Below are 8,417 nucleotides of genomic sequence, written 5' to 3'. Positions count from 1 at the left end.
CATCTCGCCCACCTGAGGTATAACTTCTTATACTGGTCCAGCTCCCCAGGTTGCTTCATGCGGGTTTTCTTCTATGCGACTAGCCCCAGCTCCCCATGTATAGTATCTAGGGTTCGTCGGCTGGTCCAACATCACCTACTATTATAGAGGAAATGCCACTTGAAAAGTTGTCCTGATTTATGCCTCGGTGGAGGTATACATGTTGTTTCGACAAAAAGTACATGGTGGTTGTGCGGTCATTGTCCATATGGTCCTATTGCTGCTGCTAATCTAATACTATCACTGGTTAAATGAAGAAATGCTTTTTTTTCTCAGGTATCCTGGTTTAGTTCCCATCAAGATAATCATGATGCTTCTGTTTGTTGGTGTACTTTTCATTAATTCTTATTGACAATTGAGATGTCGTTGTTAATCTTGTATCACTGCAAACAAAGTAACAACACTATATCCCTTTTTTATATTTTTGCAAACAGCGATGCGTATCTCCATACCTGGGCATGTCTTCCTCAATTTTAGTGGAATTGCACAAAATTGGATGGCCATTGTTGTTCCGCCTCACTGTCCTCTGCCACGTGGTTCTTCCTTCCTCGAGCTTGATTACTGAGAAGAAACATACCACAATGAGGACTTGTCGAACTTCATAGGTGCCTCACCCAAACTTGATGCCAAATGGATGATGCATCACCACGATAACCTATCGATGCTCATGGTTGCCCCTCATGGTTGCGTCAGCTGGTGAAGCTGATCGATTTTCAATGAAAAACAAGTTGTCTTCCATCAATGCTCTTTGCTTGTTACCCACAAAGATGATATCCTTCATCAGTTCAGTTGCGTTGGAGACGCAGTCGTCTTTCATGTTGGTGCAATTTTATCACACAATTGGCTATGAACCAAATGTTTCCTCGAAGAAGGATCGACGTTGGTACTAAGAGCATAAGTTTTCTATTGATTTCTAAGCCTTCTCACAACTTTGTCTCCAGCTCCCCTGTAATTTTATTTGTCCAGCTATTAACTTTGATTAAAAAATGGTGTGAACTAAAAACCCGGATGGACGTAGTAGCCCTCCATTTTTATTTACTCCACGTATTAGATTTGACTGAAGTCAAACTTTGTAAAGTTTGACAAAGTTTAGGCCGAACACAACAAACCATAATTATTAGAGAGGGCAAACTGTACATACTCTCAATCCTTTCTAATAATTGAAATTAAAATTCTTTATTTGTACACACTCTCACATGTTTCCGATAATTTGGCGCATGTGTGGTTGTTCACTTAAGGGAGGGTAGTGTACCGCACGTGAAGGACAGGAAGTGCGACCAGGACGCGTGGATCGTTAGTTCATCGGAAGTAGTAGTTTTGTTCACTGGTACGTTAAATAAAGAGTTTCGTTTCGTACTTACACAATTTAAAACGATTGTTATGGAGAGAATAAGAAAACCACTCCACTATATATTGGTTGTATACACGAGTACTATATGGACGCAACTTCATTGACTTAGTGCACCTGCCTTTGGGTTTATGACAGGTGGGCCCAAAATGTGGCCGGCCCACCTGTCATATAGCCAAAAGCAGGTGCAGTTAAGGCACCGGAGCTTAGTCCGTACTATAGTATATATATAAGCTGGAGCCTCAGCGCTTGTTCGCTAGGGTTTGCACTCTCCACACTCTCGCGCACTACATATGTATATACACGTTGGGGGCTCAGCGTTCCTTTTCTAGGGTTTGCTATATTCACAGTCTCTCACCCTCTTCACCAGATCTAAACAAGATTGCGTTGGCCTCTTGTCTCTCTGCCCCCCCCCCCTCACAGCTAGTGAAGGAGGCGCCCGGATCCCGTCGCACCGGGAAGGGAAGGAGGTGCAACATTCACTCTATCGCCTTTGGCGAGGGAGGCAATCCACTGCCAGCTGCGCTATTCTCTTTCACCCAGCGCTTGTGCGGGAGGGCCACCGACCCCTTCTTCCTCGCTGTTGTACATAGTGTGGGCAGATCTAGCCGCACGCCTTGCCACATCCCGACAACCCCAAGGTATAATTTTGTTTGAAACCGTCATTGCTCTAGCTGCATGTGGATCTTTTTCGATTCTGTAGTCGAATCTAGGTCTCGAATCAAAGAGGAGAGAAGGGTGCGGTGGGGTGGAGCATGAATCTAGGATATGGTTCAATGAGGAAAGGAGGGAGGGAAAGTAGTATAGACTAGCTATCTAGCCACTTTGTTGGTCAAAAAGGGAAAAAGGGGGTAACCCAGTACACACATTTGTAAGGAACCGATCTCTTTGTTGAAAAGGGAAATAAACTGGGGGGTTAGGTAGTTTGTGCAGGACTAGATTTGCTGCCCTCACATAGGAAAAAGGTTCAAAGAGAAAAAATATAGGACCAACGCAGATATGCTGCTTGGCTACATACTCTGCATCACCCATTTATACGTGTGGACGCACATGGTGCTGGCATGTCCCATGTCCCATACAACTATTTTGCTGTTGTTAATCTAAGAATGCCACCGGAAAATTGAAGCAATGCCACTACTAAAAGTAAATTACATTTTTTAATGAATGTTGTTTTAAGAGAATGTCTCTGTTAATATGAATCAATGCAACCGTTTTAGAAATGCTACTATCCTACTTTGTTTTCCCTCAAGATAAGTTAGATGCTTCTTTTTGTCGCTGTTTGTTTCGTCCTCCTTTATCGGCAAGTAATTGTTTCCTTTTTTGCCTATGTTAAAACAGGGGTATCTATTCAACTCGTTGCTATTGCGACATTTTGCTTCGCTACGCGAAACACTTATGTTTTAAGTGTGTTTTGTGCAGTTCAACTTGAATGTCACACCGGCGACTTTGCATAATTTTGGTGGAACTGCACAAAAGGAGATCAAGATTTGTTTCTAGTCTTCCTTGCGAGTTGTTTCAAATCTTGGTCTCATCCACATGATGGTGCAGTGTGCTTTGAGAAGTTGTGCTACTTCTTTTGGTACTATTTTGGATAAATGTTGAATTGAAGCTATTGAACTGCTGTCTTTTACCATTAAGTGAGCAAAAAATGTTCCAACCCAGACATGATGCTTGTTGCTTTCTTACACAAAACTCTGCATCACCCCCTTTATAAGTAGATGGAAGCACATGCTGTTGTTGCGCCCACTCTCCCATGGAACTATTTATGCTTTTTGTTAATCTAATGCTGTTGGTAAAATTAAGCAATGCCACTCTCAGAATTAACTACCGAATCTTAGTTCAAAACTGCAACACTTGTTAGGGATTGGCGGAATTATCATTTTTGTGGCCGCATGTTTCATCCTCCTTTATTTTCCAGTAATTGATTCCTTTTTTGCCTCTATTAAAATAGGGATATCTATTCAACTTGTTGCTATTGCGACATTTTGCTTCGCTATGCGAAACACTTATGTTTTAAGAGTGTTTTTTGCAGTTCAGCTTGAATGTCACACCAGCGACTTTGCTTAATTTTGGTGGAATTGCACAAAAGGAGATCGTATTTTTCATATATGTCTTGGGATTTCGTTCAAATCCTCCTCTCGAGCTGCTTCAAATCTTGGTCAAGAAAGGTCAGTACCGACTTTCATCCACATGATGGTGCAGTGTGCTTTGAGATGTTGTGCTACTTGTATTGGTACTATTTTGGATAAATGTTGAATTGAAGCTATTGAACAACTGTCTTTTACCACTTAACTGAGCAAAAATTGTTCCAACCCAGACATGATGCTTGTTTCTTTGGTACAACAAAACTCTGCATCACCCCCTTTATAAGTAGAGGGAAGCACATGGTGTTGTTGCGCCCACTCTCCCCTGGAACTGTTTATGCTTTTTGTTAATCTAGTGCCGCTGGTAAAATTAAGCAATGCCACTCTCAGAATTAACTACCGAATCTTAGTTAAAAACTGCAACACTTGTTAGGGATTGGCGGAAGTACCATTTTTGTGGCCGCATGTTTCATCCTCTCTATTTGCGAGTAATTGATTCCTTTTTGCCACTGTTAAAATAGGGATATCTATTCAACTTGTTGCTATTGCGACATTTTGCTTCGTTACGCAAACACTTATGTTTTAAGAGTGCTTTGTGCAGTTCAACTTCAATGTCACACCGGCGACTTTGCTTAATTTTGGTGGAACTCCACAAAAGGAGATCGAGATTTCATATATGTGTTGGGATTTCTTTCAAGTCCTCCTCACGAGTTGTTTCAAATCTTGGTCAAGAAAGGTTAGTACCGACTTTCATCCACATGATGGTGCAGTGTGCTTTGAGATGTTGTGCTACTTGTATTGGTACCATTTTGGATAAATGTTGAATTGAAGCTATTGAACTGTTGTCTTTTACCATCAAGTGAGCAAAAATTGTTCCAACCCAGACATGATGCTTGTTTCTTTGTTACAACAAAACTCTGCATCACCCCCTTTATAAGTAGATGGAAGCACATCTGTTGTTGCGCCCACTCTCCCCTGGAACTATTTATGTTTTTTGTTAATCTAATGTCGTTGGTAAAATTAAGCAATGCCACTCTCAGAATCAATTAACTACCAAATCTTAGTTCAAAACTGCAACACTTGTTAGGGATTGGCGGGATTAGCATTTTTGTGGCCACATGTTTCATCCTCCTTTATTGGCCGGTAATTGATTCCTTTTTTGCCTCTGTTAAAACAGATCAGTCACATTGTTTTAGGAATGGTACTATCCTGCTTTGTAGTTCTTTCTACATGTTTAACCAAGGTATTGTTAAGATAATATCTCTGTTAAAAAGAATTAGTTGCATTGTTTTAGGAATGGCACTTTTCTGCTTTGTCGTTCTTTATACATGTTGAAACAAGGCATTGTTAAGATAATGTCTCGGTAAATATGAATGAATAACACTGATGGAGAATTGCTAGTCTCATGCTTTGTTTCCCATTAAGATAAGGTAGATCAGTAGATGTTTTTCTTCTGGGAGTACAAGTCATCAACCGTTATTTCTCAGTAATTGTTTCCCTTATACCTATTGTTGCTTACAGGGATATCAAAATTAAAGCTCGATTTTATTCCGACTTTTATTTTAGTTGAACTGCACAAAAGGAGCCAATGTGTCCAAGGCAAACTGTTGCATTACTAAGTCGAGTTGGTCGTACCACTTTGCAGAAAGAAGCAGTCACTGTTTGCGCTACATTACAAAAGAAATGATCGAGAAGCTTTACAGAGTATTAGTAGACACTGGTGACATGACTAGTCTGCAGAGATCATAGGCAACCATACAACACATGGAGTGCACCGGGCAAAAAGTGCCCAAACAAGTACAAGAAGCCATAACAGGACTCCAAGTCTGTCAATGTCATTCTAAGCAACAATGATGGGGCATATGGGTATGGTAATCTGTTTACCATACTTTCAGTTTGTTAGTCCATCGATTGGTGGGTTGACACTGGGGCCAATATTCATGTGTGTGTTGATGTGTCTTTGTTTTTTGCAGCATATAAATAGGAAATCCATATGGATGCTTGGCTTGATTTTAGTGGAACTACACAAAATGTTGACATGGTTTGTGTCCTCCATAACACTTCATCATGCACAATACATCGAGTGGTTCTCTAATCATTCGTCGTCACCTTGAGCCACCGGACTATCAGCTGGCAAACTCATGAAAAACCCTGCCTGTTCCACGATCATAGGCATTACATATTTTGAATGGGAAAAGCTTGTCAAAGTTTAATCATTGATGTTAGCAAGAAGACATTAGTTTAATATATTGGAATTGGAAAACCTTGTCAAATTTTGCTCATTGATGTTAGCCAGAAGACATGCATTTGATATTTTTGAGTGGGATGCCCTTTGCTGTGAGCAGCGTCGATCATTTTTTCCTATTCCTGTGTTCAGTTTAGAAGTAAATAGTTACTCTGCTGAGATGCATAGTCACATGAATGTTGACTTATGTAAGGTATTTTAAGAGTTTGTTCTGAATATTGTCTATGTAATGCCAGGCCTTGTGTTTGATTACAAAGTTGAGCTTGGAATGTTGTGCCATGCGGCATCACGAGCTGTTCACCGTGCCTCCTAAGAATAATGCTTCGTATTGTTTTGCATGTTGATCTAATGCCGGTTGATTTGCTTGTTAAGAAGATCATCCTCTTTTGTTGTTTCCATGCTTAAGAAGTTCATCGTCTTATGTTTCATTCATAGCCTATATGACAAGTCGGGTAGGTTAGACATGAAACCATATAATCTCCCGACCAACTCATTATTTTAGGCCGTGATTAGATCGTTGTTTTCCAACCAACACCGCTTGTAAAGCTGACGCTTGCAAATAAAAGCAGATGGTCTTGGGCGAAGCGCTTGGTTGGTCGATTTCGACTAGTAAAATATACACGGGTCTCTCAAATTACACACGTAACCCGCTGGTTTTACATACAGACCTCGGACCCTCGGTTTCATTATGCATGTATTTTATGCGTTGTTTTCGATGACGAGTAAATTACACTTGTATCTTAATAAACCAGAGCTCCCAAGCGCGGCCTTACCGTTTCATGCTGTCTTAGTCTCTCAAAGGTGCTCATAGGTGTCCGATGATCCTGGCTTCCTGAATGAGTAGCGGGCGCTGTATCAGGCCATCTGTAGGGCCCGCGAGGCCCTCTCCGTCGTCCTTCAATTTGTTGCGCTCGCCGTGGCGCCGAGCATTGCCAACATGGTCAACGAACATGAGGATTCAGGAGATGTCTTTATTTTGACTGGATGATAGTAAGGACCCACTTGGGCCATAGCCGTACGTACGCAAGTGCCTCCTTACTATGTACAACTAATTTTTTTTGCTTTCTCCTGGTTTCCTGACATCACGGTCCCACACCATTGCCAACCTATGTAGTCAATATAAACGAGAGAATTGCACAAGGAGCGGACGATAGCTACAACCAAGCAGCTCGAGCAGTATTTGTGTTTTTGAGGCGTGAGCACTGCAGAGTTTTTCTTGAGTGATGTTTTCATTGTTGTTTAGAGGACAGCAGGGTATTAACTGGGCGGGCTGTGGCCCGTCTAGCCCAGGCCAGATATCCAGCCCAAATATTAATTTTTTTCAAGATGAAAATGGCTAGCCCAACTATACTTTTTTTGAGGAATACTCAGGCAAGGTCAACTTGTTATTCTCCGCCCCGCTGGGTTGCAAATCTTTCCTAGGAGAGATGCATTAGGCTTAACAGGAAAATGGGCTTTAAGAAATAATAAATGGGATGTAATTATAAAAACTAGGCAGTAACTATAAAAAATGCACCAAACACGTAATTAGTTTATAAAATATTATTTTTGGATTTTGTAAATTTTAATTTTTAATTATTGCACGCGCATGTTTCGTTGGATTTTTACGTAATACAAATTTATATTTAAACTGACTAGAAATTTCGGTGTAAAAATATTTCGGATCCCATCAAAATGTGGGAAATTTTATTGAATTCTGTTTTGAACGGTTGGTTAAAATTATTAATCGTTGTCCTAACTAGAAAATGGATTGTACTTTTAACAAACTGTAAATGGGCCGTAGTAAATTCCATTAGAATTCAAAAATGGGCATGTACATTCTTACAAATCGCAAATGGGCTATAAGTTCTCTGCCACACACTTGTGGGCCTACTAAGTTGACGCATTCCCTAAAAAAAGAAGTTGACGCGTATGCAAGGCTTTGTCAACTTATAGTCAACACATGGTTCTAGCAGCAGTGGCCGTTGCATGTCTATTCAACGGATGTCGTGCTTCTTCTTCAATCTCGGATATTCTAGCTTCAGCCGCACAAAAAATGATTCCTCCCCCTGACATCTGGGGCACACCGTTTCGGAGGCTGGCCTGTGGGCCTACTAAGTTGACAGGTACCAAGGGCTTTGTCAACTTAGTCAATATAAACGATTCTAGCTGCAGTGATCGTACGATGTCCATCAAACGATCGTCGTGCTTCTTCAACATCTGGTCTTCTTGCTCCAGCCGCCCAAAGCAGCACCGGTCGTGCCACCTGCTCCTGCCTCCCGTGGCCGGTTGTGCTGCCGCAGAGGCCTCACCGCCCCCTACTACTCCCACCATTGGCCAGGCCATCCCTCCACTCACCCACACCCCTGTTATTCTGCTGCGATGGCAGCCTCACACCAAAGCCGAACCAGTGAACCCTCGTACTCCTCCCCGCGTGGGCATACACTACCGCATCTTCCCCGGCTCCGCGTCGTCCCCTTCCTAGGCCTCACCATCGTCCACCGCCTTGGTGCTCTCGGTGTGGCGTGGTTAACGTGGTCAAGGAACGACTCCCATCAGACGTGGACTGGACGTGCACTGTACATGGAGAGGCTGACAGCTGGGTCCATGGCCGCACACAAGGAAATGCCTCCTTATTACGCGCAAAGTAATGATTTCTCTAGCTGACATCTGGGACCCACCGGAAGGGCCTCTGTATTTTGCGACCCCCTCCCCCTCCCCC

Source organism: Triticum dicoccoides, chromosome 2B (genome assembly GCF_002162155.2).
Source record: "Triticum dicoccoides isolate Atlit2015 ecotype Zavitan chromosome 2B, WEW_v2.0, whole genome shotgun sequence".
NCBI lineage: Eukaryota > Viridiplantae > Streptophyta > Magnoliopsida > Poales > Poaceae > Triticum > Triticum dicoccoides.
This window is presented reverse-complemented; position numbering follows the sequence as displayed.